Source organism: Eptesicus fuscus, chromosome 1, assembly GCF_027574615.1.
Source record: "Eptesicus fuscus isolate TK198812 chromosome 1, DD_ASM_mEF_20220401, whole genome shotgun sequence".
NCBI lineage: Eukaryota > Metazoa > Chordata > Mammalia > Chiroptera > Vespertilionidae > Eptesicus > Eptesicus fuscus.
Genome location: NC_072473.1, coordinates 19815671 through 19838055, shown reverse-complemented (window position 1 = coordinate 19838055; position 22385 = coordinate 19815671). Strand labels below are relative to the sequence as shown.

Sequence of the window (22385 nt, the reverse complement as noted above, 5' to 3'; positions counted from 1 at the left end):
TCTTCTGAAGTCCTCCCTCCTTTTTAAATTGGAACAGATTGCTTCCCAGAGGGCCTTCCAATAGCTAGAATCATGGAGCTTCTCTGCACTGCATTCTTTTCTGGTTTACTCTCTGGTTCTGATGCACAATATCTTTCAATTACACCCTAAGAAAGGGTGGAACATATTATGTGTCTTGCACAGCTGAAAATGTGTATTCAATATTCACACAGGCAAAGTTTTTTGGAGGGGTTGTTGTGTCTTTTGATTTTTTACATGTTTATTGAATTTATTGGGGTGACATTGGTTAATAAAATTATATAGTTTTCAAGTGTACAATTTTATAAGACATCTTCTGTATATTGTATTGTACGTTCACCACCTAATACATGGTGCACTGTTGGGATTGGAAATTGGTGCAGCCACTATTAATAACAATATGGAGGTCCCTCAAAAAATTAAAATTAGAACTGCCACATGACCCAGCAATTCTGCTTTTGGGCAGTCACCTAAAGAAATCCAAAATTCTAATTTGGAAAGATATGTGTCCCTATGTCCATTGCAGCATTATTTACCATAGCCAATATATGGAAGCTACCTGAGTGTCCAGCAATAGGCAAATGAATAAAGAATATGTAGTACATATATACAATGGAATATTACTTGGCCATAAAAATGTAATCTTGTCATTTGCATCAACACGGATGAACCCAGAACACATTATACTAAGTGAAATAAGTCAGACAGAGAAATACAAGTACCATATGATTTCACTTACTAGTATAAGAGGAATCTAAAAAACAAAATAAGCAAATAGAACAGAAGCAAACTTATAGATACAGAGAACAAATTGATTCTCACCATATGGGAGGGGTTGAGTTGATGGGTGAAAGGGATTAAGAAGTACAAATTGCCAGTTATAAAAATTGTCATGAGGAAGTAAAGTATAGCATAAGAACATAGTCAATTATATTGTAACTAGAGGCCTGGTGCATGAATTCATGCACTATGGGGTCCCTCAGCCTGGCCTGTGGGATTGGGCCGAAACTGGCTCTCCAACATCCCCTGAGGGGTCCTGGATTGCGAGGGTGCAGGCCAGGCCGAAGGACCCCACTGCTGCACGATTGGGGCTGGGGAGAGACACGGGAAGTTGGCCAGCCTAGGAGGGACTGTGGGAGGGCTCCAGGGCATGTCCAGCTCATCTGTCTCAGTCTTGATCAGCCAGACCTCAGCAGGTGGTCAGTGCATGTCATACCAACTGGTCGACCAGTCGACACTCTGATCCTGGTGGTCAGTGCACGTCATAGTGAGTGTTTGAGTGGCCTTAGCATATCATTAGCATATTATGCTTTGATTGGTTGAACAGCCAACCAGATGACCAGACACTTAGCAAATTAGGCTTTTATTATATAGGATAACTATGTATGGTATCAGATGGGTGCTCGATTTACTGGGGTTATCACGTTGTAAGGTATATAAATGTCTACTCACCATGTTGAATACCTGAAACCAATATAATACTGACTGTCAACTGTAGTTGAAAAAAAATTTTAAAGCTTCAGATCAACTTTGTTTCTCAGCAATTGAAATATAATTTTTCAACTATCTTCTATTTTAATAGGTTAATAAATCACTTGCTTATTGTATAATTCTCTTACAAGGCCAAAAATAAATGTATTACTGAAAAATAAAAAATTAAAGTGATTAAAGTTCAGTCATTTTCATGCTTAACTACTATTTCCTTTATCATTCTAAGAAACTCAGAAGAAAATTTATTTCAAAATTGTTCAGGTCAAAATATGTTTAGAATTTCAAAAGGAAAAATAGCTTTTTAAAAATGTTATTGAATGCATTGGGGTAAAATTGGTTAATAAAATTATATTGATTTTGGGTGTACAATTCTTGAATACATCATCTGTGTACTGTATTGTATGTTCACCGCCCCAAGTCAAGTCTCTTAAATTCTTTAAGAAATAATTTCTGGCATTAGATTCTGGCGTGCAGCCCTCTCTGGGGAACTATTATTTGCTTCCCCAAAGATATAAATGGAATTTATCCTGCAAAAGGGTTTTATTAATATCCTGACCACTAACATTTTTCTTTCTCCACACTTTTATTAAAAATCACTGCATACATATGCATAGCTTCACATCTTTCTGGTAAATTTACTTCCTAATATTTCCCCTAATATCACGTAATGATAAAAACTATTTTTTCATTTCATTATATTGTTTTTTTTTTTTGTTCTTTAGCTTTCTACATTCCATGAAAAATGGATCAATTTGGAGTAGGCACACCATGTATATATTTTTCTTGTCCATATCTCATCTGTAAATTCAAATTGGTATCAGTTCTAAATATTCCTTTTTTGAAATGCTAATATTTGCAATCCATTAATTTTTCCTTGAAGTGATCTTCATTCTCTCTTACTTTAATAGTTTTTTGTAGTACACCATAAACAGTAGAATTCTTTTATTGCTCTTTGAAAGTTTGCTTGCTTAAGTTCCTAAAAGGCAGGGGCTAAACCTATTTAACCATCATTGTAAAGCCCTTAGCACAATGCATAATCAAAAAAGCTTTACTGCTTAGGTTAATGAAAATATTGTGCTCTTATACCATTGTCAGAGCCAAAGAGGCTCTGGGAAGCCACTAAGCTAATCATTTTGTTCCAGAAGGAGTGCCCTATATTGAAACCAACCCAGAAAAATGCTTATATACATTTACTAGTAAAGTCCTCACAGCAAGTACACAACTCTTTCTGTGTAAATAGCTCATTCTAACATTCTCAAATCATGAAAATCCATTTTTTTCTAATCATAATTCCTGCTGGCTTAAGAGAACTTTCTATTATTCTTGGTTTTAGCTTGAGATGATAATTCTTCCTCACATACCAAGTTTTATTTAAATATTTCATCAAAATTCTTTATATGTTTTGAATCCTGTAGAAACTGACCCTGAGACAAGGATTTGTGTAAAGTGATTCATTAAAATAAACACTTTCAGGGCAAACCAGAAAGGGTTTTATTAGTATGAACATTTCCAAAAATCCCGGGGAAATTCATAGGCTTTGAGCTCTCTCATGTGGGAGGGGAGAAGGGAATGGGCTTTAGTAGCCTGAGGACAATCCTTCAAAAACAACTAGTTGATGAGTGTTGAGTGTGAATGCACAGTAATTGGGAAGAGGATATACATTAATTTTCAAAAGGGATCTAAGAAGATCTGGGCAGAGCTAAGCAAAACAATTTTTCTTAACCTATGTAAATTTTTATGCATTAGCTATTTTTTTCAATGAAATTTGTTATTATTAATGTTATTTAAAAGTTTATCTTTGAAAGTATTATGAATGTTCCCTTTGTTGTTTTTTCCCCCATTGACCTCCTCCACCCTGCACCAGCCCCTCCCAGACCTTCACCACACTATTCTCTCTGTCTCCTTCCCTCCCTCCCTTCCTTTCTTTCTAAAATCAATAAGCATATCCTCAGCTGAGGATTTAAAAAAATAATAATATTTCACTCTTGAAAATTCAGGAGCAAATGTCTGGGGTGGAGATTTACTAATCAATGCCTGTGGAAATACACCCAGCTTTGTAAGACAAGGACTCCTGCATTTATTGTGGGGTTGTTGTCAACCTTAGAGAAGGATGCCTGCCCATTTCAAGAGAGTCTCTACCTAAGATACCCGCCAGGAGGATTCAGAGATCCCAAATGAAGAGAAGAATGAGACACCAAGGGATTGAAGATTTGGTTGTTAGTGATGGAGGCACTATCTACATAAATCTAGCTTTAAGTAAGAGATACCTTGAGCATAAGTGGGTTTCAGACGTGAGAAAAACAACTGAATGAAAAGACAAATCAGAATTTGGAATTTGCTGCCTTAGAGGACATCAAAGCCAAAATAATCCTACCAGTCAAAACAAGAACTTTCTTCATCCTTTCCTCTCTTCTCTTCTTCCAACCTCAGCATCTTTGCCCAGTTGTACCCTTGTCAGTGGGAAAGAGGAGATGCAGAATAATGTGTGTGTGTGTGTGTGTGTGTTGGGGGGGGGGCAGTGAAGTGGAGTCACGCTCACCACATTGTAGCTTTTCAGGTATAAGGCAGGCCTGAGTCGAGGAAGGAAGGTTGTTTACATTGGAGAAGATTTGGGGTTGAATTATTGATGGACCTATATTGTCATTATCTATGTGTTATGGGTTGAATTATGTCCCACAAAAATATATGTTAAAGTACTAACCACCAGAAATTAAGAATGTGACCTTAGTTGGACATAGGATTGTTGCAGATATAATTAAGTTAAAATGAGATTACTGAAGAGGGGTGGGCCCCCAATCTGATATGACGCATGCCTTTATTAAGAATACTAGAGCCCTAGATGCTTTGTCTCAGTGGTTAAAGCATCCCCCTACAGACTAAAACTGACTCCTGCATTTATTGTGGGGTTGTTCCAGTCAAGGGCACATGCTGAGTTGTGGGCTGGATTGCTGGAGGCTAATTCCAGGAGGTCATAATTATGCAAGAAGTTTATTAGAAGGCTGATAGATTTTGGGGCTTCAGCAGGGCTGAAAATCTGCATAATTATTACCTGCTGCTGGAACAGCTGTAGGCATTTCCCCTAACCCCATAATCTTTTCCTGTTTGTCAAACTTTACCTGTTTGCATTCCTAAAGGGCCAATGTGTTTCCTAGCAAATAAAAAGTCTTGGGTCCGGCCAAAACCGGTTTGGCTCAGTGGATAGAGCATTGGCCAGTGGACTCAAGGGTCCCAGGTTCGATTCCGGTCAAGGGCATGTACCTTGGTTATGGGCACATCCCCAGTAGGGGGTGTGCAAGAGGCAGCTGATGGATGTTTCTCTCTCATCGATGTTTCTAACTCTCTATCCCTCTCTCTTCCTCTCTGTAAAAAATCAATAAAATATATTAAAAAAAAAAAAGCCTTGGGTCCGGACATTTGGAGAGCCTACTTCACTAGAAAGTGGAGCCTCCCCTGACTCCCCCATGCCCTCCAAATTTATATTTCATGTCTAATCTCTTTATTCAATTTACACACAGCCCTTCTCCAGATTCCTGAATCCTTGCAGCCTCGGAAACCCAGCACTTGATCCCCAGTAGGGGCCATGCAGGAGGCAGCTGATCAATGATTCTCTCTCACCATTGATGTGTATATCTCTCTCTCCCTCTCCCTTCCTCTCTGAAATCAATAAAAATATATTTTTAATAAAGAATAATAGAGGTCCGATGCATGAAATTTGTGCGGGGGGGGGGGTGGTCCCTCAGCCTGGCCTGCCCCCCTCTCGTAATCCAGAACCCCTCGGACATCCTTCTCACAATCCAGGACCTCTCACTCCTAACTGCCTTCCTGCTCACTCCTAACCGCTTGCCTGCTTGCTGCTTATGGCCCCTCTGCTCGCTCCTTACAGCTTGGCTCGAAGCTCCTTAGCGCTGCCGTGGAGGTGGAAGAGACTCCCGCCACTGCAGCTGTGCTCACCAGCCGTGAACCTGGCTTCTTCTGGCTGAGCGGTGCTCCTGCTGTGGGAGTGCACTGACTACCAGGGGCAGCTCCTGCATTGAGTGTCTGCCCCCTGGTGGTCAGTGCACGTCATAGCAACCAGTCATTCTGGTCTTTCAGTTGTTCCGCCATTAAGGTCATTGGGCTTTTATATAGAGAGACTAGAGGCCCAGTGCACAGATTCATGCATGGGTGGGGTCACTCAGCCTGGCCTGAGCCCTCTCACAATCCAGGACCCCTCGGGGGATGTAGCAGTGTCTAAGCAGCTCATTCTGCCCCACCACTACCACTGCCACTTGGTAGTGCTGCCATGGAGGCAGGAGAGGCTCCCGCCACTGCAGCTGCACTGAGCCCAGCTTCTGGCTGAGCAGCACTCCCACTGCATTGAGCGTCTGCCTCCTGGTGGTCTGTGCATGTCATAGCGACCAGTCGACTGGTCATTCAGTTCATTCAGTTGTAAAGGTTGCATATATATATATATATATATATATATATATATATATATATAGCCATGTGAAAGACATAGAGAGAGCTATATGAAGATGGAGGCAGAAAATGCCATGCTAAGTATTGCTGGAAATCACCAGAAGTTAGGAATAGGCAAGAAAGGATCACCCCCTATACCCTGCAGACATAGAATGGACCTGCCAATGCCTAGATTTTGGACTTCTATAAGCAGAAGTATGAGAGAATAAATTTCTGTTCTCATAAGTCACCTAGTTTGTGGTACTTTGTTATGGCAGCACTAGAAAACTAATATACTATGGGACTGACAAACTATGGGATTGGCTAAGGTTCCATTCATAGATGAAGGATAAGCCATGACAGTGGATTTGAAGGGGCAATTCAGGAAAGAATATATGGTGTTCTGCTTGTGCTGATCTAAATGTAGTTCATGCAATCAACCAGTAAAACTGTGACTATTCCATAAATATTTCTGCAGCATACTGTGCATGGCTAATGCAATCCTCATGATGTTTATTTTTCTTCCCATTATGTGCTACTCACAACCTGAGTTTTTCTTTTAATTTTTAAAAATCTTTGTTGTTTTATTATATTAAAAAATATTTTTGCTGAAAGTATTACATATGTCCCTCTTTTCCCTCCTTGATCCCTTCCAGCCCATCCCTCCTCTACTCTTGGCCTTCACCACCCTCTTAACTGTGTTCATGGTTTATGCATATATACATACAATTTTTTTTATCATGTTTTAGTTTAACATTTGGTTAAAATTTCTCTGACTTTTCTTGGTATTTTTCAATGTCACTCTCCTAAGTAACTGATAGTCATTTTCAAGAACAGACGGCAAATAGGAGTCCCTATAGCCTGAGTCTTCAATGGTTATAGACAATTCCGGATTGTTGTAGCCAAGGTACACATTAATATAGCAGATCAGGGTGCATCTTATAGTTCAAGATAAGAACAATCATCTCTGACAGCCTAATTAAAATGAAAAGTAATAATAACCATAAGGGATGAAAACATAATAATTAAAACTAACCCTTAATGAGCATTTTCTAAAGCCAAGTCTTTAAATGCATGATCTCTTTAATTCTAAGGCAATTATATGGGACCACACTATTTTGTCCCTGTTTTACAGATGAAGAAACCAAAATTTTGAATGAATAACTCATCCACGTTGTTCACCTAGTAAATGGAAGAAAGAATAATTCACTTCATATCTGTTTGACCCCAGAAATAGAGTTAAGGTGAAGACCTCATCATGATTACGCTGCAACCACTCTGCTGGCTGAAATTACCAGGGAGGCTGATTCAGCAGATGCTGTGAGGCACTCACTAGCCAGGAACCCCTTGGCATTTATCATTTGCATGCATACAGTCCCGTCTGCCAAATGGCAGCTCTTGTGAGTGGTTGCTTAAGGGCAGTCTGGCAGTGCCTAGAATTAATTCACATTCCCCAGAAGCCCTCAATCAATGGGAGTCAGTGTTCAACCTCCTCATTCCCCTCCGTCCCTGGGCAGGGTAACTGAGGCATATATTACAGTCTCCCAAAGTTCCCCACTCGGATTAAGCTTCAGGCCCCTAGTGCTAACTTGGTTGATAATGCACCTTCTATTGTATGCCTTTCCAGTTCTGTCTCATCTCCACACCTAATATTTCCTGGTAACTCTTCCCAAATACACTACTTGCTCTTGAATGCTCTTGAATTTTTGTTTCAGGATCTAGGGTCAGCTTCTGGGGGAACCAAATAATATTTTCAACTCATTCCATAATCCAGTAATGCATTAACACTAAATTTGCTGGAATTCTCAGCACCAGTTAGTCTACACATTTATATGACAATTAACATTGTTTTAGAGTTTAAGTGAGTGATATTAAGTAATAGTTTGTGTAGTTTTCTCCTAAAGTTGCTATGCTATAGTACACTCTGCCTGAATGCAATCAAACACCTAATATGGTAATAAATAGGTTCAATTTACTGCATGAAAATGTCAAGCAATAATTAGGTAATATCGGTGATAGTGTTATCAACTGTCATTTTTTGGGAACTTACTATGTATATCCAGGCCCTGTGCTAAGATGTTTAAATGTAGTTCATTTTTTTATTTATTAGTTTTTATATTAATTTTTAATTTTGAAAGAATTTCAAAATTACAGAAGTTACAAGAATAATTCAAAGACTACCTTCACTAAGATTCAACAAATTTTTACAGTTTGCCACATTTGGTTTCTCATTCTCTCTTCCTTCTCTTTCTCCATTCACACATACACATGCACCTAAGTATTTTTTTCTGAACTATTTGAGGTTAGGTTGTATATATTACGTTCCTTTACTCCTTAAAACTTCAGTGTGTATTACCTGAGAATCACCATGCAGTGATCAAATTCCGGGGATCTAATATTGATACAACACTTTAATCTGCAGTTCATATTTTAAATGTGTTAATTGTTCAAATAATGTTCTATATAATTATACTAGAGGCCCAGTGCACGAAATTCGTGCACGGGTAGAGTCCCTAGTGACAGCCAGTCAGGGCCTCCCTTCCTGGCTGCCAACTGCTGGCCAGGGCCTTCCTTTGTACCTTGCCAACCCCTGGTGGTCAGTGCACATCATAGCGAGTGAAAAAACTCACAGTTGGTTGAACTCCCGAGGGGATACTTTGCATATTAGGCTTTTATATATATAGTCTAGAGGCCTGGTGCATGAAATTTTTGCATGGGGGGTTGTCCCTCAGCCCAGCCTGCACCCTCTCCAATCTGGGACTCCTCGGGGGATGTCCGACTGCAAGTTTAGGCCTGATCTCACAATCCGGGACTGCTGGCTCCTAACCACTTGCCTGCCTGCCTGCCTGATTGCCCCTAACCACTCTGCCTGTCAGACTGATATCCCCCTAACCGCCCCCCTGCCGGCCTGATTGACGCCTAACTGCTCCCCTGCCGACATGATCATCTCCAAGTGCCCTCCCCTGCCAGCTCGATCACCCCCAACTGCTTTCCCCTATGGGGCTGAGGGGACTGGGGGATCTCCGGCTGGATGAGGCGAGGCTGAGGGGACTGGGGGACTGAGGCTGGATGAGGCTGGATGCTGTGGGGACTGGGTCATGTGGGGCTGAGGGGACTGGGGGACTCCAGCTGGATGAGGCAGAGCTGAGGGGACTGGGCACCACCATCCTGAGGCTGTGGATGCTGCCATATTGTGAGGGCATGACAGTCAATTAGCATATTCACTCTTTATAGGCTGTGGGTGCCGCCATTTGTGAGGGTGTGACAGTCAATTAGCATATCTGCTCTTTATTAGATAGGATTTTTTTCCATTGCAGAATCTAATCTAGAACTACACACTGCATTTAGTTGTCAAATCTTTTTAATATCTCTTAATTTGGAATAATGTCTCATTTTTCATAACCATTTTTTAAAACTATAGACCAATTATATAAAATGCACCCTAATTTGGCCTTGTCTGATGTTTTCTTATAATAAAACTTAGGTTATGGGGTTTTAATGGGAACATTAAGTTAAGTCGTGTTATATCCTTACTAGAGGTCCCATGCACAGATTCATGCACCTGTGGGGTCCCTCTGTGTAGTCTGCGGGGATCAGGCTGAAACCAGCAGTCCAACGCTGCCTGCCACTCCTGCCTGCCACTCCTGCTCATCCCAGCCCCGCTGCACCTGCCGCCACTACCACTTGGTAAGCTTGCTGCCGCTCTGCTGTGGTCTCCAGGCTGCAGCGGCCAGCTGTGAGCTCTGTGTCTGGCACCCATTGGTCAGCTGAGTGGCGCTCCCGCTGTGGGAGCGCACTGACCACCAGGGGGCAGCTCCTGCATTGAGTGTCTGCCCCCTAATGGTCAATGTGCATCATAGCGACCAACCAGTCCTTTGGCCATCTGGTTGCTTAGGCTTTTTTATATATATATATAACCTTTTAAGGATATTGCGTCTGGAGGTACAAGATATATGTTTTCCTCTTTTTGATGATGTTAATTGTGGAAACCAATTCTAAGAGAACTCCCAAGATCTTCACCCCTAGTATATAGACCTGTTACAATTACCTCCCTATGAGTGGGGGTAAAACAATGGATATCACTTCTGTGATTAGGTTATGTTACATGACAAAGGTGAAGGGATTTTACAGATGTAAATAAAGTCCCAAATCAATTATCTTTGAGATTATCAGTGGGAGAGTATCTGAGTGGACCTACCCTAATGAGGTGAAAACCTTGAAGGGGCTAGACTCTTTTTCACATCATAATTTACAAGTGTGAGAAGTTTTCTGAATGGGATCACATGGCCAGGACCTGATAGAGAACCTAGTTATGCTGAGACAAAATTTCTGACCTACAGAAACTAAGATAATAAATGAGTGTTGTTTTAAGTTGCTAAATTTGTATTAATTTATTACACAGCAATAGAAAACTAATGTGTTGATTTTGAACACTTGAAAAAGGCGTTGTTCACTTCTTATTTCCATTACTTTTTTACACAAAGGTTGCATAGAGAGACTTTCTTTCACTTAAAAATTATTCAACTAGCCCAGCCAGTGTGGCTCAGTGTTTGAGCATCAACCTATGAATCAGGAAGTCACAGTTCGATTCCCAGTCAGGGCACATGCTGGCTCAATCCGCAGTGGGGGCATGCAGGAGGCATCTGATAGATGGTTCTCTCTCATTATTGATGTTTCTATCTCTCTCTGCTTCTCCCTTTCTCTCTGAAATCAATAAAAATGTACTTTAAAAAGAAATTATTCAACTATTAGTGTACCAATATATTTTCATTATTTATAGTTGCTTAGTACTTTATTGTGTACAAGCACTATAGTTGATTCAACTAATATTCTATGTTTGACTATTTAGGCAGATTCCAATATTTTTGTAGTTACAAATAATGCTGCAATGAAGAACTTCAAGCATATGTGTTTGTATTGTATAAGGTATATCTTATGGCTAATTCCTAAAAGTGAGATTACTAGGTTAAAGTGTGATTGGAAATGTAATTTCATTATATATTGCCAACTTTTCCTCCATGTGTTGTGGACAATTTTGCAATTCCAACAACAATGTATAAGCATGCCTGTTTCTCCATAGCTTCCTCAATAGAGTATATTTTAAAACTTTTGAATTTTTGCCAATTTGATGGGTGAGAACAACACCTTGATGTAGTTTTAACTTGCAATTCTCTTTTTCTTAGTCAGCAATCATCTCTTTGCATTAAGGATAATCTTTATAGTTTTGTAAATTGTCTACATTTTTGCCCACTTCTACAGAACAATTGTTTCCCACTCAATATTTAATTTTTTTTTATATATTAGGATTGTTAAATCTCTAGCTATGATATATGTCACAAATTATCCCCAAGTTTTCATTTGTCTTTTAATTTTTTATTCTGGCATCTGGATTTTCAGTTAGAAAGCCTTTTCCCAGTTTATAAAGGAATTCACCAATATTTTCTTCTAATATTTGTAGAGGTTTGTTTTGTATATTTAGTTTTCTGATTCATTTAGGGTTTATTCTTATGCATGGATTGAGAAAGAGATCTAATTTCCTCTTTTTACCAACACTAACTACTGTTAAATTCACCTGTGCCTCCGTGATTTCAGATGCCACCTTTATTATACTTTCAACTAGAGGCCCGGTGCACGAAATTCGTGCACTGGAGAGGGTGTCCCTCAGCCCAGCTTGCACCCTCTCTAATATGGGACCCCCATGGGGATGTCCAACTGCAGGTGGACATCCTTCAGTTGGACATCCTTCTCACAATCCGGGACTGCTTGCTCCTAACCGCTCACCTACCTGCCTGATTGCCCCCTAACTGCTTCCTTGCTGGCCTGATTGACCCCTAACTGCTTCTCTGCGGGCCTGATTGCCCCCAAATACCCTCCCCTGCTGGCCTGATCACCCCCAAGGCTTTTATTAGTATAGATATGACCCTGCACAGAAAATTTTACTAACCCTGCTTTACAATAAGGGCTTGATGATTGAATCATTAGGACCAGACACCAAGATTTCCTTTCTTTGAATAGTGGAGTGAATACTTATCTTGTCTTTAAGTTGCCCAGAAATTAAAATGAGATAATGACTTAGAAAAGTATAAAAGCACCACATAAAGACAACTGTCTTTTTAATGAAGTGGCAAAATGAAAAACACTTTTATTCTCCCCTTCCTTCCTTTACAGCTTTTATTTAAACTTTGAAATTTATAAAAATTTCACTCCAATTTTCATTTCTTTACATTCAACATTATTTTGTATTGGTTTCAGGTTTTATATTAGTTACAGAATAGTGGTTAGACAATCATATACTTTACAAAGTGTTCCCCGATATTTCTAGTACCCACCTGGCATCATACCATCATTACAACACTACTGACTATATTCCCTATTTAAGTGACAATGGGTTTACAGGTTCCTTTCAATCTTTCTTTTGTGTTTTTTGTCCTTCCTTTTCTTTCTCACTTATTCCCTCATTTTCTTTATATAGTATCTCAATTGGCCATCAAAGCTCAGTGAAGGCACTGGGACAGGCTTCATCCATTTTACAGACCAGGAAACTGAGGCCAATTCCAGTTGGCTGTGGAACTTGACTCAGGAAGCCCTCAGAGCACACAGGAAGCCCTCAGAGCCATGCTCTTTGCGCTTCCTAAGGGGCAGTGGCCCAGCAAACAGAACAAACCTTCCAGTCAGGCTTCCGAGCCTCTTTCTCAAGCACCTCTTCATTGCGGATGCTCCACATTCTTTCCTCTCCCCCCATTCTTTACTGCCCCCCCTTCTCCGAAGCAGGTGGAAGGCTTCCCACTCACTGCCTAGGCATGCTCTGCTATGGGGCAGGGTGTAGGGAGCTTGCTTTTGGGTGAAGGCAGGAGCAGTAGTCACTGCCTCTGAAGTGTGAAGGCCGCCTGAGCGAGGCCCATTAGCACTGGGAGCTTCTCTGAATCATGTCAGTCAGTCCAGTACCCTGCAGTGCAGCACCCCTTCACTGAGGTGGCTCCAACCCTCAACCCCCACCTCAGGGGTGAGGGTCCTTGCCCCTCTGCCAGGAGTCCTTCCATGCCCCTTGATCCCTGGCTGGGCCCACCCACATCTTGGGGGCACTGCAGAACCTCTGTCTCTCTGCAGATGAGGCAGATCCCTGCCCTAGGTCTCCGCAAAGCTATGAATCTGTGGCCAGAGGCCTGGTCTGGGTCTCAGCAACCACATGCCAGCAATGTTCCCAGGGACCCTGGGAGGGGCTGGGCGAGTCCTGCCACGCCCCCCCCCAGGGTGGCGATCGCCGCCCGGGACCCCTGGGAGCACCCGGCTCGGCCCGGACCCACTCCCCCGGTGGCGATCGCCGCCCGGGACCCCCGGGAGTGCCTGGCTCGGCCTGGCCACGCCCCCCCTGGGTGGCAATCGCCGCCCGGGACCCCCGGAACTAAGAGGATTGGGCGCCGCCATCTTGGTCTTCTCAACGGCCGGATAGGCCACCCGGAGTCCTGCCCCCAGCCTCTCGCAGGCCCAATCATGGGCATAGCGGAGGTGCGGTCAATTTGCATGTTTCTCTATTATAAGGTAGGATTCCATATGTACTTGGTTCTATTTCTGGACTTTTTATTTTATTCCATTGGTCTGTCCATTCATATGACATTAATGATCTGTTAATTATTGAAGTGCTGTAACATGTTTTAATATCTAGTCACCCTTGTAAATTTTGTTTTTAGTGTTTTTCCAGATATTTTGTGTATTTTTTTTAGTGTCTATTTGTCTAGCTCCATATAAAAAAGTAAGTTGATATTTTTGGGGAATCAAATTTATAAATTAATTTAGTTAATGGTGTTGAAATGTCTTATAAAAGAAAAAGAGATTTTTTTTGTCAAGTTTACTTTTTAGTGTCTTTTAATAGGCCTTTATAGTTTCTTTCTCATAGGCTTTACTTACTTTCTGTTAAGTTTATTTATATTTTATCTTTAGAATCTCACCTTTAGGAATGAAATCAGACAAGATAAATCAGGCATAGGATTTAGAACAGAAGCAAAAGTCCCTCTATTTGCAGATGACATTATAGTATACCTGGAAAACCTTAGAGAATAAGTGGTAGATCTATCTCAATTGATAGAATAATTCAACAAGTTGTCCATGTATAAAACTGATAAGAAAATATTTTAGCCATAATATGCAAAAATAATAACCAATAAGAAGAGTTGGACATTTGTTAGAATGAATTGAAAATATTATTAAAACTCAACAAAAATATAAAATATGAATAAACTTAACAGGAAATAAGTAAAGCCTATGAGAAAGAAACTATAAAAGCCTATTAAAAGACACTAAAAAGTAGGCTTGACAAAAAAGACATCTCTTTTTCTTTTATAAGACATCTCAACACCATTAACATGTCTGTTCCCAACTTTGTCATCTATAGAATTAGTGTATATCTTTTTCTTAGACCTATTAATATGGGAAATTATATTAATAGATTCTCCAATATTGAATAATTCTTATAATCCCACTTGGTCATAGTGAAATAATTTTATAATTTGGGGTCAGTGTCTACTCAATTATAATTTATTTTGTATTATTTTTCGATGTAATATATTTTAAATTCTGAATGATATGAAGATATGCTGATGGGGAGTTCAATGACATCTTAATTATAAATATTGAGGCAAACAATTCAATTTTAATTTTAATAATTCCTTGTCACTGGTCCCACTTTTATCATTCTTTTCTTTCACCTCAGTCTGGAGATTCATTTAGTATTTCTCTCATTCATTAGATTTCTTTACATTCAGCATTTCCACGTATCATACAGTGACACACTGAACTCCCTTTCCTGCTTAGACTGCAGACTTCCATAGATGTCTGCTGAAGATGATGTTGAGCTACCACATCTAGCACATGAAGGTGTGGCCTATTCATCCCTGCCAATGATAAATGGCCAGCTCAGCTGAGTGTCTGGGCTTGCTATCTAAACTAGCTGTGAAACAAGCCACCAGCCAACTATCTAAACAGACCTTATTTCAATAATTTCATTCTATCCCCCTTGCCCACATCTCTCCCCCAGTCCCAAGCATCCCAATGCAGTTTTCCCTTCTACCTTAATACTTCATGTCACTCATACATTCACAGCAGAGGGTGACATCTGATGTGCCAAATGGGTAGTTGAGAAGCCTCCTGGGGCTTGGGGATTGGGAATGCAGTGCTTCCTGAATCCTACAAGACAAAAAGCTTATTGCATCTGCTCAAGATAGCTATCATGTCCTTGCAATATGTTTTAAAGGTTATGGACTTGGCCCTAGCTGGTTTGGCTCAGTGAATAGAGCATTGGCCTGTGGACTGAAGGGTCCCGGATTCGATTCTGGTCAAGGGCACATGCCTGGGTTACGGGCTCAATCCCCAGTAGGGGATGTGCAGGAAGCAGCCGATCAATGATTCTCTCTCATCATTGATGTTTCTATCTTGCTCTCCCGCCCCTTTCCTCTCTGAAATCAAGAAAAGTATATTAGAAAATAAAAATCTTTGAGGATCCGATTCAGTAAGAGATTAAGTGGTATATTTGGCAATATCACTTTTGGCCCCAAATGAGATTCTAACTATAAATAAATGACTCTTTATTTTCTGGCTCATAAACTGGCCTGTAAAAGCAATTCTAAGGGGTAATTTGCAGTGAATTTGGGCCAATGAGTCACTGGAATAAAAGAGTGTAGTTTTGGCGTGGCTGGATAATTTTTTTTTTTAAAAAAGGAGAGATGTGGCTTATTTGAGATCACCTTACTGATTTGATTGCATATATTCTACTTGGTCTATTTATTATAAAATTATAAAAGTACTAATGCTATTTGTCAATTTACAATAGTAACTAAGGGGAAACATTGGTAATATTATTCCTCTTAGAGCTTTATGTTTTTGGGTTTATATAAATGTACACAAAGATAGCTACAATGGCAATGATAGTCATCATAGAAAATACACAAATTGAAAAAGGTCAGACTGCTTTTAATGGCCACTTTAATAGCTACATGAATATATCGCCATTCAGTATTGAATTGCTTCTTCACAGTACTCTAGTGTAATGAATCAAAGATTAAAGTCAAGCTTCTGATGAACTTAAATCTGATAAAATATCAATATATATTTTTGAAGTTTGACGACAGTACAACAGTCAATAGAGTGTGAAATTCTGCTTGCTCAGGTACTCTTCTTTTTCTTTTTCTTTTATACCCTGTACAAAAATGACAGTTAATTGCAAACTAGCCCTAGAGAAGTGTTTCTAGTGACAATTAACAAAAGCTATTGTCAAAAACATAAAATTTACTATGACCAGAAAGAAGAGAAGTTTGGAGACCAATTGTATGGAAGTTTTGTGATTGAAATACATAAGCTGACATAGATGTACACGAGTAATTACATATTATATATAATTAAAATAAAAGATAATAATTCATAATATATATTTCTCTAGAACTTTAATAAATATGTCTCTGATATATATATATATATACACACACACACATACACACACATATATATATATACAGTAATTTAACATGTATATACACACAAATATATTTCTATGTAATAAAGAATTTTTATAAAATAATGAGTTCTTATCTATTGCATGGCTGGAGTAGCTTACTTAAATGTAACATTGGAATGTTTTAAGAATATTCATAAAAACAGATACTCAAAGTATGTGAAAATTAAACTTAATTAAATAAAAATATATTTAAAGCATTGTCGTGCAATACATATTTAGAAACATAAAATAACATTTTAATGGCAATATCATCATCACAATACATTATATAGTGTTATAGTCAAGGTAGCTAAATAACATGAGAAAGAAAGAAAGATCATTCTTTTAAACATATACTTATCTTTGTTTTCAACTATGTAAGAGGCAGAAAGAAAAGACAAGGTGCTTGGATGAAACAGCATATAAACAAATACTAAAAGAAATGGAGAAGAGTTAGGAAGCATTTTTATCCCATGGGCAGATTTCATTAAATTTACCAAAGAAATAAAGAATAACTGTTCTTTTCTGAAAAGATTGTGTTTTCATTTATATCAGACAGAGGAAGATATATATATATATATATATATATATATATATATATATATATATATATATATATATAACGAGAGAGAATTGTTGATTGGTTGCCTCCTGCTCATCCCCTACTGGGGATTGAGTCTGCAACCTGGGTATGTACCCTTACTGGGAATTGAACTGTGACCTCCTGGTTCATGATTTGATGTTCAGCCACTAGCAATATCAATCACAAAGAATAACTATTCTATATAATATGTACAGTTGAAGAACTAGAAGAGACAGTAAATTAAACTATCATAAAAAATCAACTATAATGTTAGAAATGCATATATCTTAATGAATGGCTGAGAAAAATATATTGTGGGCCCAATCTAAAGATAAAGTATTGTCAGGTCACCTAAAACTTAGATTCAAATATGATTTACTCTGTTGCACTTTAATCTTTTTCAAGTTTCACTTTTTACCCAGCATAAAGGAGACAATGTCACCTTAAAAGTATTATCACTTTGGCTGGCTTGGCTCAATGGAGAGAGCATCAGCCTGCAGACCAAAGGGTACCAGGTTTGATTCTGGTCAAGGGCAAGTACCTCAGTTGCAGGCTCCTCCCCGGCCTGGGCCCAGGCCCTGGTTGGGGTGCTTGCAGAAGGCAACCAATCGATGTGTTTCTCTCAAATTGATGTTTCTCTGTGTATTTTCCTCTCTCTTCCACTCATTTAAAAAAATCAATGGAAAAGTAAGAATTATCAGTGAAAAGTATATTCGATGTGTTTATTATTATTATTTTTAAATATATTTTTATTGACTTCAGAGAGGAAGGAAGAGGGAGAGAGAGAAAGAAACATCAATGATGAGAGAGAATCATTGATTGGCTGCCTCCTGCACACCCACTAGAGGGGATTGAGCCTGTAACCTGGCCATGTGCCCTTGAGTGGAATTGAACTCAGGACCCTTCAGTCCACACACTGACACTCTATCCATTGAGCCAAACCAGCTAAGGCTCAATGTGTTTTTTTTTAAATACTTAACTAAGGAGGTAAAAGACCTATACTCAGAAAACTACAGGACATTTAAAAAAGAGATAGAGGAAGACATAAACAAATGGGAGAATATACCATGTTCATGGATTGGTAGAATCAACATCATTAAAATGTCCATACTACCCAAAGCAATCTATACATTCAATGCAATCCCAATTAAAATACCAATTGCATATTTCACAGACCTAGAACAAACTCTCCAAAAACTCATATGGAAAAAAAAGACCCCAAATAGCCGCAGCAATCCTGAGAAAGAAGAACAAAATGGGAGGGATCATAATATCAAACATCAAGCTATATTATAATGTCACTGCTCTCAAAACTGCCTGGTACTGGCACAAGAACAGACATATAGACCAATGAAACAGAACAGAAATATACCCAAGCCATTATGTCAATTAATATTAGACAAAGGAGGCAAGAGAATACAACAAAATCAAGACAGTCTCTTCAGTAAATGGTGTCGGGAAAATTGGATAAATACATTTAAAAAATGAAACTAGACCACCAACTTACACCATACACAAAATAAATTCAAAATGGATAAAGGACTTAAGTGTAAGATGGGAAACTATAAAAATCTTAGAAGAATCCATAGGCAGCAAAATAGCAGACATATGTCGTAGCAATATCTTTACTGATACAGTTCCTAGGGCAATGGAAACCAAGGAGAAAATAAACAAATGGTACTACATCAAAATTAAAAGCTTCTGCACAGCAAAATAAACCATCAACAAAACAACAAGAAAGCCCACTGCATGGGAGAACATATTTGCCAATGTTATTTCCTCTAAGGGTTTAATCACCAAAGTTTACAGGGAACTCACACAACTTAACAAAAGGAAGATAAACAATCCAATAAAAAAATGGGCAAAGGACCTAAATAGATACTTTTTTAAAAAGGACATACAGAAGGCCAAGATACATATGAAAACATGCTCAAAGTCACTAATCATCCAAGATATGAAAATCAAAACGACAATGAGGTACCATCTCACACCTGTCAGAATGGCTATCATCAACAAATCAACAAACGACAAGTGCTAGAGAGGAAACACCAATCAGAAAGGATATATACATCCCTATGTTCATAGCAGCACAATTTACAATAGCTAAGATTTGGAAACAGCCTAAGTGCTCATCATCAGATGAGTGGATTAAAAAACTATGGTACATCTACACAATGGAATAGTATGCTGCTGTAAAAAGGAAGGAACTTTTACCATTTGCAACTGCATGGAAGGACCTGGAGAGCATTATACTAAGTGAAATAAGTCAGTCTGAGAAAGATAAATATCACATGATCTCACTCATTTGTGGAATATAATGAACAACATAAACTGATGAAGAAAAATAGATCCAGAGACAGAGAAGCATTGAACAGACCATGCAAACTCAGAAGGAAGGCAGGGGAGGGGGCAGGGAGATAAGAGATCAACCCTTACCAAAGGACTTGTATAATCTATGGACACAGACAGTAGGGGCGTGAGAGCATGTGCTGGGGGGTGGGAATGGCCAAGGAGAGGTCAATGGGGGAAAAGGAGACACATGTAATACTTTAAACAATAAATAATTTAAATAAAAAAATAAAAGACACATGAAATGTGGTCTATTTATAGATAATGTAATATCATTAATAACTAGAGGCCTGATACATGAAATTAGTGCAAGGGGCTTGGCCCTTGCAGCCGCTGCAGCTTGCCTTGCCCCTCGCAGCAATGGCTTTATCTGCAAGGTCGTCCAGAAGGCTGTCTGGAAGGAGGTATGGTCTAATTAGCATATTACCCTTTTATCGTTATAGATAATAAATTTAGTTTTATTTACAATTTTACTATCTGAAACTTTCATGTTTAAATTCAGTCTGAAATGACTTGTCCAATTTTGAAAATTTAAATGCTTTTGTCTCAAGGGTGTTTACATATTCTCATTCATTAATTCAGATAAAATGCAGTACTTGGGAAATTGGATGGTATTCTGGGAAACTAAAGAAATATTGAAAGATACTTTCTTCATCAAATTTCACATTAAGATTTCAAATTCAATAGTAAAACATGTTGAACTACTGAAAACCTGTCCCTTTAAAAAAAAAAAAAAACAACTACGTGAACTTGTGCTGCAGAAGACTATGGAATATTGTTTATTGTTTTTCAAAAAGTGCATTTTAGTGGCCTTAGAGCTTAAATTATGATGCTACAACAAAATATTATGAAGTCATAAATTCCATTAAGATAAACGTGGAATTAAAATGTAACATGTAAGCCCGCCCTGCATGGCTCAATGGTTAAGCATTGACCTATGAACCAGGAGGTCTCAGTTCCATTCCTGGTCAGGGAACATGCCCAGGTTGCGGGCTCAATCCCCAATACGGGGCGTGCAGGAGGCAGCTGATCAATGATTCTCTCTCATCATTGATTTTTCTCTCTCTCCCTTTCACTTCCTCTCTGAAATCAATACAAATATATTTTTAAAAATATAATAAAATGTAACATGTGAAAGAGTCATTGGAATGTATATTATAAGATCAGTTTAGAAACGTCAAAGTCATAATAGTGGTATAAGCATAAGAATGGGGCTTTTTAAAAAAAATATTTTTAAAGAAAATCTTCATTCCAGAATATGTTTATTGATTTGGGGGAGAGAGAGAGAGAGAGAGAGAGAGAGAAGAGAGAGAGAGAAATCATCAATGTGAGAGAGAAACATTGTTTGGTTACGTCCAGTACCTGCCCTGACCAAGGATGAAACTGTAAACCTTTTGGTGTATGGGAAGACACTCCAACCAACTGAGCCATCTGGCAGGAGCAAGAAGGGGCTGTTTTTTTGTGTTGTTTTTTTTTACAAGCTTTAGCATTAATTAGGTATTCTTAATGACTAGCTAAAGATAACTTCCAATATTGAAAAATTAGCCCTGGCTGGTTTGGCTCAGTGGATAGAGTATTGGCCTGCGGACTGAAGAGTTCCAGGTTCGATTCCGGTCAAGGGCACATTCCTGGGTTGAGGGCCCAATCTCCAGTAGGGGGCATGCAGTAGACAGCCAATCAATGATTCTCTCTCATCATTGATCTTTCTATCTCTCTCTCCCTCTCTCTTCCTCTCTGGAATCAATAAAAAAAATATTTTAAAAATTACATTATTTTTTTTCTGAACTACAGTGATCAAATTCTAGCATTTTGTCAATATAAGGACCTACAGCGTAAGCTAAAATTTTGACAAGTGCTAAATGTGTGTGTGTGTGTGTGTGTGTGTGTGTGTGTGTGTGTGCAGATGAAAAGTTAAAACTTCATTGTTCATGTGGGTGATGGGAATCCTAAGGGAATTTAAAACAGAATTTACATATCTACAACAATAAACACCAGAAATCCAGGAATATAAGTACATGCTCTCATATAAATTGTTAGTATGAAATTCCACAGGCTCTGAATCCCTGTCAGTATGATTGCTTCCTTTGAGGGAATTATAAATAGTGAACAGAGAATTGTTTAATTGAAAATGGACTCATCATAGATATGTGTGATTAACTCCATAGGGCAATAAAAATTAACATTTAACATTGCCATGTTTTAACAGTGCCCTGAGGGTCTCCGGATATAGAGACAACAGCTATGCCTATGACAGAGCATTAATTTGTCATGGTGGTGGTTTTGAATTGCCCATGGCATGGACTTTAAAGCTTAAATGAATGGTCAAATTAGTCTAAAATCCACAAAGGCTGATAAATGCTTTAGTGGCTTCTTACAGGATATGTATTTCTTTTTTTGATATATTTTTATTGATTTCAGAGAGGAAGGGAGAGGGAGAGAGATAGAAAAATCAACGATGAGAGAGAATCATTGATTGGCTGCCTCCTGCATGCCTCACACTGGGGATGGAGCCCACAACCTGGGCATGTGCCCTGACCAGGAATGGAACCGTGACCTCCAGGTTCAGAGGTTGACGCTCAACTATTGAGCCACACCGGCTGGGCCATGATATGCATTTCTGCTGTACATGCATAACAGCTGTAATTAGACAATGGTGGTATTAGCAAAATCTCAGCCTGGCCATTTCTTTCTCGCAGAAGGAATAAGACACATACAAATGAGGAAACACCACAGAAAAAGTAAACTTGCAGGTAATTGGAAAGAGAGACATAAAAAGAACCTAAATAGAATACAAAATGATGATACCTTGAGAAGAGGAAAAGAAGTGCATGATCCCCTCTTTTCCATTATTAGGCTAGGAGTACATAGCAGAATTTAAAGTATTATGGGGAACCACAAATATGGCTTGGATTTGACTAATTGGGTTGAACTCTTTGGGGTCCTGAAATTACAAGAGGTGATATCTACCATACAAACCCCTAAAAGGTAATAACCAGGACCACAGCATCACACATAACAGCAAGA

The 22385-nt window shown here is 38.9% G+C and overlaps 1 protein-coding gene across 1 annotated transcript in view; it reads right to left on the bottom strand.

The window, feature by feature from the left end:
* The window catches only part of IL1RAPL1 (interleukin 1 receptor accessory protein like 1), a 743868-nt gene that overhangs the window by 456471 nt on the left and 265012 nt on the right, over positions 1-22385 (bottom strand). The window lies entirely within an intron of this gene.